Source organism: Marmota flaviventris, chromosome 18, assembly GCF_047511675.1.
Source record: "Marmota flaviventris isolate mMarFla1 chromosome 18, mMarFla1.hap1, whole genome shotgun sequence".
In the NCBI taxonomy this organism is placed as follows: Eukaryota; Metazoa; Chordata; class Mammalia; order Rodentia; family Sciuridae; genus Marmota; species Marmota flaviventris.
The window spans coordinates 8897722-8908155 of record NC_092515.1 but is presented as its reverse complement, the minus strand read 5'-3'; positions in this window follow the sequence as shown (position 1 = coordinate 8908155).

Sequence of the window (10434 nt, the reverse complement as noted above, 5' to 3'; positions counted from 1 at the left end):
ACACACGCCAGGCAAGTGCGCTACTGCTGTGCCCCAGCCCCAGCCTCAAGAAGAGATAATTTTCTGATTAAAAAAAATTGTCCAGGCTGGGCCTGATGGCACCGCTTGTCATCCTAGCAGCTCGGGAGGCTGAGGCAGGAGGACTGAGAGTCCAAAGCCAGCCTCAGCAAAAGTGAGGTGTGAGGCAACTCAGGGAGACCCCGTCTCTAATTAAAATACAAAATAGGGCTGGGGATGTGGCTCAGTGGTCGAGTGCCCCTGGGTTCATTCCCTAGTACTCCCCCCCTTGCAGTGGACACTCTTGGTGCCCCTCCTGCTGCCCTTTGGCCTACTTGTGTTCACCTGCCCCATGGTTTGCGGTTTCCTCAGCTCAGCACCCATGGCCCCCCTCATGCTTTTCTCTGGCACCGCTGACCTTCCTTGGCTCCCACCTCAGAAGCGTGGGTGGGTTGGACATCCTGCTGTGGTTGAGCAACGGTGTGACTGTGGCTCCTAGAAGTCCTTGTGCTGGGAACTTGGTCCTCAGGTTGGTGATGGAGGGGAGTTGTGAGGCGGGGCCTAAGCAGGACTCGGGAGGCTGAGGCAGGAGGATCGAAAGTTCAAGGCCAGACTCAGCAATTTAGCAGAGGCTTTAAACAACTTATGGAGGCCCTGTCTCAAAGTAGAAAATAAAAAGGACTGCGGGTGTGGCTCAGTGGTTAAGTGCCCTTGTCTTCAATCCCTAGTACCCCCCCTCCCCCACCAAAAAAAAAAAAAAAGGGGAGGGAACTGGGGTGGAAGGTGGTTGGGTTATTGGGTGTGCTTGTGTTTGGAAGGGGTCTCCCTGAGTTGCCTCACACCTCTTAAGGGACCAAGATTAGTTCCTATTACTCAGGCAAACTTGGCCCTTGAATCGCTCTGGCTTCCTGTCTTGCCAGGTGACATCTTTTTCCTCAAGTGTGTTCCCGCTGTGACATTGCTGCCATTTTGAGATGGGACCACAGGAGCCCTCACCAGAAGCTGAACGCATGGGGCCAACCCATCATGGACTACTGATGTACTTATTTATTTATTTTCTTTATTTAGTTTGCAGTACTGGAGATTAAACCCAGGGTGCTCTACCACTGAGCTACACCCCCAGCCCTTTTATTTATTTTTTAATTTAAAGAGAGAGGAGAGAGAGAGAGAGAGAGAGAGAGAGAGAGAGAGAGAGAGAGAGAGAATTTTTAAATATTTATTAGTTTTCGGCAGACACAACATCTTTGTTTGTATGTGGTGCTGAGGATCAAACCTGGGCCGCACGCATGCCAGGCGAGTGCACTACTGCTTGAGCCACATCCCCAGCCCAGCCCTTTTATTTTGAGACAGAGGCTCGTTAAGTTGCACAGGTTGACCTTCAACTTGTGATCCTCCTGCTTCATGCTTCCTGAGTAGCTGGGATTACAGGCATGTACTGCCACACCCAGATTAAACCTATTTACTTTATAAAGTGCCAAGCCTCAGGTATTTGTTATAGCAATAGAAACAGACTAATACACATCCCCTAGGGCAACCATTGTCCAGAGGAAGATGGAAGTCATTGCATCAACACCCTGGCCTCCCCATCCTTCAATGGGAAGATTCTAAGGTGTGTTCTTTTTTTTTTTTTTAATTTTTTTTATAGAGGGAGGGAGGGGGAGAGAGAGAGAGAGAGAGAGAGAATTTTTAATATTTATTTCTTAGTTTTTGGCGGACACAACATCTTTGTTTGTATGTGGTGCTGAGGATCGAACCTGGGCCGCACGCATGCCAGGCGAGCGCGCTACCACTTGAGCCACATCCCCAGCCCCCTGAGGTGTGTTCTTCTTTGTCACCCATCCTTCAGGATGGAGCTTCAATTGCCCCAGCTGTCACTCACCGATTGCCATGCCCTTTACTGGCTTTTCTTCTTTCTCTCTTTCCCTACTTCACTCTTGCTCCCTGGGATCACCTCCCAAATAAATTGCCACTCCCAGCTCATTGTCTCATAGTCTGCTGTTGGGCAGAGCCAAGTGAAGCTGCTGGTCTTTATAGATCTTCTTCTATTTTGATTTTTCACATTTGTTTGCTTGCCCCGCCCAAGCCCCTCATTTTCTTTGTGGGGGAATGTTAAGCAGTTTAAAGATGAGAGAATCAGATAAATGGATTAGTTCTAAGGACACCTCTCTGCCTATTTCGGCTCCACAGGGGGGCGCCATCTGCCCGGTGAGAACAGGTGAGGAGACTTTTCTCCCTGAGAAGGTGCAGCTTACTTTGCTTTTAAGGTGACCAGGATCACCTGATCATCCTTGCTAAGAGTCACATTTTTTTTGTATTAGAGATTAAACTCAGGGGGTGCTTACCCACTGAGTCACACTCCCAGCCCTTATTTAGAGACAGGGTCTCATTAAGTTGCTTAGGGCCCCACTAAGTAGCTGAGGCTGGCCTTGAACTTGTGATCCTCCTGCCTCAGCCTCCGGAGCCACTGGGATTACAGGCATGCACCACCATGCCTGGCAGATTCAGGGTCTTATTCAGCAGGCTGCATGGGGCCTGAGCTGCTGAGTTTCTGTCGTGCTCAGGAGATGCAGATGCTTAGACCTGGGAACCACACTTTGGGTAGAGAGGGGTTGTGTCCTTAAACTTGGACATAGGTTTAAGAAGATGTCACAGTGCCCACCCGAGCCCATTTCCCTTGGTCCTCCCCACCCAGCTCTAGTTAGGATCTTCAAAACAGAGGCTCCGCTGGGGATGTGGCTCAAGCGGTAGCGCGCTCGCCTGGTATGCGTGCGGCCCAGGTTCAATCCTCAGCATCACATACAAACAAAGATGTTGTGTCCACCGAAAACTAAAAAATAAATATTAAAAAATTCTCTCCCTCTCTCTCTCTCTTTAAAAACAAACAAACAAACAAACAAACACCCAAAACAAAGGTTCTTCTGGTCGAATGCAATGGCACACCATGAAACAGTACAGCCACTTCGTAGACCGGTTTGTCAGTGTAGTAGGTGGAATGGTGGCCCCCACATACATGTCCACCTGGAATCTGTAAAAATAACTTCTTTGAAAAATCGGGACCGGCCACAGTGACGCACCCTGTCATCCCAGCAACTTGGGAGGCTGAGGCAGGAGGATTGCAACTTGGAGGTCAGTCCCAGCAATTGAGTGAGGCCCTAAACAATTTAGTGAGGCCCTATCTCAAAAAAATAATAATAATAAAAATAAAAAGGACTAGGGACGTGCCTCAGTGGTAAAACACCTCTGGGTTTAATCCCTAGACCAGAGAGCAAAGAAGCAGGGGATGGGTCTTGGTGGATATAATTAAGGTATGAATTTTAAGATGACATCCTAAATTATCCTGGTGGTGGACCCTAAACCCAGTGACAAGTGTTTGTGTAAGAGACAGAGCGACACAAGGTCCGTGTGGAGACGGAGGCAGAGACTGGAGAGACTCTCTCTCCAGCTTCTCTCTCTCCAGCCACAGGCCCCCAGAAGCTGTCGGGGGCAAAGGAGGGCCCTGGCCTGCAGCATCTGGAGGGAGCTCAGCTCTACGGACACCTGGTTTAGACTCCTGTACTCCAGAACTGGGAGAGCATAATTTTGAGTTGTCACAAGCCACCCAGTTTGTGGTCATTTGTTCCAGCTGCCACAGGAAACTAATGTAATCTGTTTATTTATTTATTGAGATAGGGGTTTTGCCCTGTTGCCCCAGCCCTGAGCCTGTGATCCTCCTGCCTCAGGTTCCTGAGTAGTGGGGATTACAGATATGTGCCACCACGTCCAACTGCAACCCATTCTTTAGAGTTAAACATGCTTTTTATAGATTGTTTGGCCAATAAGAATAAATACAGTGTCATAGAAAACCCCAGACAAGAATCTTTCTCTTTCCTTTCTCTCTCTCTCTCTCTCTCTCCTCCCCTTCCTCCCTCCCTTCCCTCATTTCTTTCTTTCTGCAGTGCTGGGAATTGGACTCAGTGCTCTATCTCTGAACTACATCCCTAACATTTTTGGGATTTTATTTTGAGACAGAGTCTTGCTAAGTTGCTGAGGCTGGCCTCAAACATGAGATCCTCCTGCCTCAGGCTCCCAAGTTGCTGGAATTACAGGCATGCACCACTGAGCCCAGCTTTAAGAATGTTTACAGAGGGTCTTTTCATAACTGCCCAAACTGTGGAAACAACTCAAATGTCCTTCAACGGTGAATGAATAAATAAACTATGATACCTCTGTACAAGGAAACAGTACTTTAGGTAGGATTTTTGCCATGGGGCATTGCTGTTGCCCTGGCTGACCTTGAGCCTCTGTGCTCATGTGATCCTCCTGCCTCAGACTCCCAGTAGCTGTGTGTCAGTCAGTTTTCTGTTACTGTGACAAATACCCAAGATAACTCATAAGAAGGGAAGGTTTGTTTCGGCTTTTGGTTTCCGTCCAAGGTCGCTTGGCCCTGCTTCTTGGGCCTGTGGCATCGTGGTGGGGGTGCATGTTGCGGGATGCCTTTCACCTCACAATGGCTGGGAAGCAAGAGACGGAGGAAGGAGTTAGGGTCTCCATATCCCCTTGAAGGGCTTCTTCCCAGTGACCTAACTTCTCCAAGGAGGCCCTAACCTTAAACTCTCCACCCCTTTCTGAGAGCATTGAGGTTGCAGACCAAGCCTGCATGGCCTTGGGGTTCACTCCAGGTCCAAACTCTAGGAAGCTGGGACCACAGGTAGGCACCACCTCTCCTGGCAACAGGGGGGGATTTTAAGGGTGTCCTGCTGAGTGAAAGAGGCTAAATCAAAAGGCTCCAGCTGGGTGTGGTGGTGAGTAGTGCAATCCCAGCGGCTCAGGAGGCCGAGGCACAAGGATCCCAGGTTCAAGGCCAGCCTCGGCCACCTAGGGAGACCTGTCCCAAAATAAAAATTTAAAAAGGGGCTGGGGATGTACCTCAGTGGTAGATCACCCCTCTATTTAAGCCTCAGTACTGGAAAAAAAAAAAAAAAAACCACTACATATTATATAACTCCACTCAAATGATGCTCTGGAAAAGGCAAAGCTGCAGCGATGCAGAGAAGAACTGGTTGCCAGAGCTGTCGGGGGGCTGTTGAGGGGGTGGGAGAGAGGTTAACTAAAAGGAGTGGCCTGAGAGAATTTCCTGGGTGACTCTGTTCTGTGTCTTATTTGCAGTGGTGGTTGAACGACTGACCGCTCGTTTGTTGAAACGCCTAGATCTACTCACCAGCAAAAATCAAAAGAGTTGGGGCTGGGGCTGGGGCTCAGGGGTGCAGCGCTTGCCTGGCATGGGTGAGGCATGGGTTTGATTCTCAGCACCGCATATAAATAAATAAAATAAAATAAAGGCATGCTGTCCATATATATATATATGAAATGAGACGATCTTAGCGTGGTAAGGTGGCACATACCTGTCATCCCAGTGACTGGGGAGGCTGAGGCAGGAGGATTGCCAGTGCAAAGCCAGCCTCAGCAACTTAGTGAGGCCCTAAGCAACTCAGTGAGGCCCTGTCTCTAAAGAAAATGTAACACAGGGCTGGGGATGGGGCTGAGTGGTTGAGCACCCCTGGGTTCAATTCGCGTATCAAAAAAAAAAAAAAAAAAAAAAAAAAAAAAATCAGACGATCTAGGATTGACATCTTTCAATCACATTCATGCCCTTTAGAATGAGAACCTTCTAGAAATGTCAGAGTACCGACAACATAAGCGCCGCTCTGCGCCCTCGGGTGACGCCTTTCTGCTCCATGCACCCCGCGCAGGGCTGGCCTGGGCGCCCGAGTCCCACCCGTGTCCCCGCTGGGTTGGTTCCAGCTCCGCTGACCCTCAGCCCTGGACCTGCTGGGATTCCTGGTGGGCGGCTCAGGCGGGTGGGAAGGTGGCCCAGGACCGAGCAGCGCTGGCCTCGGCCACCACATCCTGCCCCTGGGGCCTTCGCGGCCGCAGCTGGCAGGGTCCCGGCGCCATGGAGGGTGGTCCCCCGCGGCCGCGCGGCGGCGACGCGGGGCGGCTTCTCGTCTGCGGTCGGCGTCCTGCTTCTTCCCTTCCAAGGGGGCGCGGGTGCCCGGGGTCAGGGATCGCGATGCGGGCTCCTCGTCCTCTTCCGTTCTGTCCATTTTGAACTCTTCAGCTTTAAAAATCACACACGCTCTAAACCCAGACTGAAGGGCTCAGGGACCAGAAGGACGCACTTGGTTAATTTTCACCCCCAGCATCCCGTGTAACCAACACTCAGAGAGAGGGGAAAATGTTTCCATACCCTGGAAGTTGCTTAGCGCCTCACTTTTTGCTGAAGCTGGCTTTGAACTCCAGATCCTCCTGCCTCAGCCTCCAGAGCAGCTGGGATTATAGGCATAGCCACTTTCAGTTTTTAAAATCGAGACGGTCTCCCTAACTTGCTGAGACTGGCCTCAATCTTGTTTGTTTTTGCAGTACTGAGGGTCGAACTTGGAGCTTCTCACATAGGAGGCAAATGCTCTACTACTGAGTTACAGCCACAGTCCCGGCCTCAAACCCGCCATCCTCCTACCTCGGCCTCTTGAGTTGCTAGGACCATGGGCATGCACCCATATCTAGCTGTCATGCGTTTTCCTTTGCTGGATTTCTTAAGTCTTAATAAACACAACTGTGTTATTTAAATGAGCAGTGACCTTTCTGTTGCTGTTTGCAACAGAATTTTAATTGTTCTCAGTATATACGCTCTCATCTGTCCACTGGAATAGTTATTTCTTCTTTGGCAGAGCTGGATGGAACCCAATTCCTCATGCACATTAGACAAGTGCTCTAACCCTGAGCTACATCTCCATCCTGCCTGAAACTGAGCTTTTGTTTTGTGTTTTTAGTCTTTTTTGAGGGGGTGGGTGGGTACTAGGGTTTGAACTCAGGGGCACTCAACACTGAGCCACATCCCCAGCCCTATTTTGTATTTTACTTAGAGATAGGGTCTCACTGAGTTGTTCAGTACCTTGCCACTGCTGAAGCTGGCTTTGAACTTGTGATCCTCATGTCTCAGCCTCCCGAATAGCTGGGATTACAGGTGTGCACACCACATCCAGTGGCTGCCCAGATTGGGTTTCCCAGCCTCCCTTGCAGCTAGGTGTGGCCAAGTGACTATGTCCCAGCCAGTGGGCTTCGAGCTAAGTCATGTGCGCCACTCCGAGGCTCACCCTTGAATGGATTGGCCACTGCTCCCCACAATCCTTTCCCTTTCTTTTGGGAATTGGGGAGAACCCAGTTCTCTTTGACCCCAAAGGACAGCCACAGGTTGTACATGGGATGGTCTGTGAGGGAGAATTGAACTTAAGGGAGGGGTGGCAGCACCCACAGCTCTCACAGGCCCCACTTAAGGGAGTGGCTGTCTGTGAAATCATGTGTGAGTCCTGGTGTGTGTCTGAGTGACTGGAAAGGCCACCTCTTCCTATTCCATGCAGAGGCTCCTGGGGGGCTGATGCTGGATCCCCAGCAGGGCTGCCCTATAAAATACGGTGTAAGTGCCGGGCCCGGTGGTGCCCGCCTGTAAGGAAGCTGAGGCAGGAGGATCGCAAGTTCAAAGCCAGCCTCAGCAACTTAGGGAATGTGGGAGACCAACCTCACACGTGACTGAGTCACACTCCCCGGCTGGGTGCTGAGGTGCTCAGTCGCAGAAATGTGGCAGAGCTTTCCCCACCCTTCTGGGTTTGAGGGTTGGTGTCTCATGCATGGGTGTGTCCCATGGGTGGAGCTATGCTCACCTGTTCCTTTGTAATATAACCCCTTGCCCTGTTTAGGGTAGAATCTTCCATGGAAGTGCCTTGAGTGTGTCCCCTTCTCTTACTGTGCCCTTGGGTGTGGCCTACCTGGATGTCAGTCAACCTGCTGACAGTGGACATTATGAAGATTCTCAGCCCCCTGAAACCTGACCCCTTGCCTCATTTGAATAGCTTCTCCTCAATAAAAGGGGTCAGTGCGTGCTCTCGCTCTCTCTCTTCCTGTGGACCCTTAAGGTCAGAGGAGCCGTCACAGCAACCCCAAAGAAAAAGTTATTTGTGTCTTTTCTGTGGTTATTTTGTGCAGCCCAGTCAGCCCAGTTTGACTGGAGTGACCCCTGAGCCTTTTAGTCACGAGAACAGAAACCCGGAAAGGGAGGCACTGAACAACTCAGTGAGACCCTGTCTCTAAATAAAATACAAAAATGGGCTTGGGCTGTAACTCAGTGGTGGAGTGCCCCGAGTTCAATCCCCAGTACCAAAAAAAAAAAAAAAAAAAAGTTAAAGTCCTAAATGCTAGCTTCCTGTGTTATTTTTTTAAAATATTTATTTTTTACTTATAGGTGGACACAATGTCTTTATTTTATTTTCATGTGGTGCTAAGGATCAAACCCAGTGCCTCACACAGGGTAGGCAAGTGCTCTATCTCTGAGCCACAACCCCAGCCCCTTCCTGTGTTATTTAAAAATTTTTAGTGGCCATGTTAAAAAATATACAAAGGAACAGATGAAGTGACAACAGTGACATTTATATAAATAGAAGTCAGGGGTGCTTCACCACTGAGCCACATCCCCAGCCCTTTTGATATTTTATTTAGAGATTGGGTCTCACTACGTTGCTAAGGACCTCTCTAAATTGCTGAGGCTGTCTTTGAACTTGCGAACCTCCTGCCTCAGCCTCCCAAGCTACTGAGCCTGGCTAATGTTACATTTATAGCAATGACAGTAGTGAAACAATATATTATAGGCACTGTAATGATATTATTTATATTATACCATTATATATGAATTAATAATAGATTTTGCTTAATTCAGTTTATCCAAAATATTAACATGTAATCAGTATAAAAATTATTATTGAATCTTTTACAATCCTGTCTCTTGAAACCCCGTGTGTGTTATAGTCACAGCCATCACAATTCGGACTGTTGTTTTCAAGGGCTAAGGGCTCAGGGGCCACGGGGCCGATGCCTGATGTATTGGGCAGTGCAGTTCTGGATTTTGAAGAAGATGCCTCAATATGAAGTGGACACACAGAGTTTGGTGCACACACACTTGGCCCTGCAATTTCAGTTCTAGAGAATCATCCGCAATAAGTATGAATGCTGATACTGGAGGGCCTGGTGTAAACAAAACATGGAAACCACCTAAAATTCTACCAACAGGGAAGTGATTGAACAAAAAGTTTTCACTAACAAAGGACTGAGGCTGGCAAGACAAAAATGGTGTTCTAAAAATGTATTTACAGAAACCATGATGCCAGCTGGGCACAGTGGCACAAGCCTGTAATTCCAGTGGCTCGGCAGGCTGAGGCAGGAGGATCCCAAGTTCAAAGCCAGCCTCAGCAACTTAGTGAGGCCCTAAGCAACTCAGCGAGACCCTGTCTCTAAGTTAAAAAATAAAATGGGCTGGTGATGAGGCTCAGTGGTTAAGCAACCCTGGGTTCAATCTCCCATAGCAAAACAAAAGCCTTATCAAAGGTCCAGGGCCCAGAAAATGTAGGTCAAGTGGATATGTCCTGGCTTCCTAAGTCTCTCCTCTCTGTCGCCCCCTCCAGGTCTGGGTCAGAATAACACTGCATTACTACAAAACCCAGAATCCCCACAAATCCCTCTTCAAAATCCTTGCCAGGTAATGTAGCTGAACATCAAGCCACACTTGAGAAAGTGTAGGTGCCTCCCCTCCAAACTGTGAATTCAGAAATGCAGCAGGGAGACTGGGGGCTCAGTGAGCAGAAAGAAAAAAACAAAGGGGGTCAGAAGAGTGCATTTCCAGATTGTTTGAGAATGTGCAAAGAGCAAATGCAAAGACATTACCTTTGCAATGAAAAGAAATCTTGATTTCTGTCTCCACCCACCTTTTTTTTTTGGAGACAGGGTCTTGCTATATTGCACAGGTTGGCCTCAAAATTTTGGGATCAAGTGATCCTCCTGCCTCAGCCTCCTGAGCAGCTGGGATTACAATCAGGTGACACGGTGCCCAGCTTAGAAAACTTGATTTTTAAAGATTGAAGGTTTCTGTAGGAAACATACCGTGGGGAAAGATGTGGGTGATATACTGTAGAGTTGCGGAACAGCCCGGGGGAATGAGCCTGTTTATGTATCAGCAAAACCACACCCACTTGGGAGTTTGAAAAAGGCTCCCAGCCAGGCCCACATCCTAACCTCAGCATCCGGGAACAGTGGCTCTGATGTGGTAAAAGGTGCTTTGCCATCAGGGTTAAGTTGAGGATCTTGAGATGGGGACACTGTCCTGCTTTATCTAGGGGGGCTTTGTGTGGTCACAGGAGTCCTCCTCTGAGGGATATGTCAGGCACCCTGTAGAGGAGGAGGTGAAGAGGACACAGAGGCAGGATAGGAGAGAGGTGGCCACAGGTCAGGCACCTGTCAGGAGTTAGAAGAGGCCAGGAGCACTTCTCCCCGGAGACTGGAGTGAACATGGTCCTGATGGCAGTTTGGGGGTCAGGGGAGTGAACCCAGGAGCACTGTGCCACAGAGCCACATCCC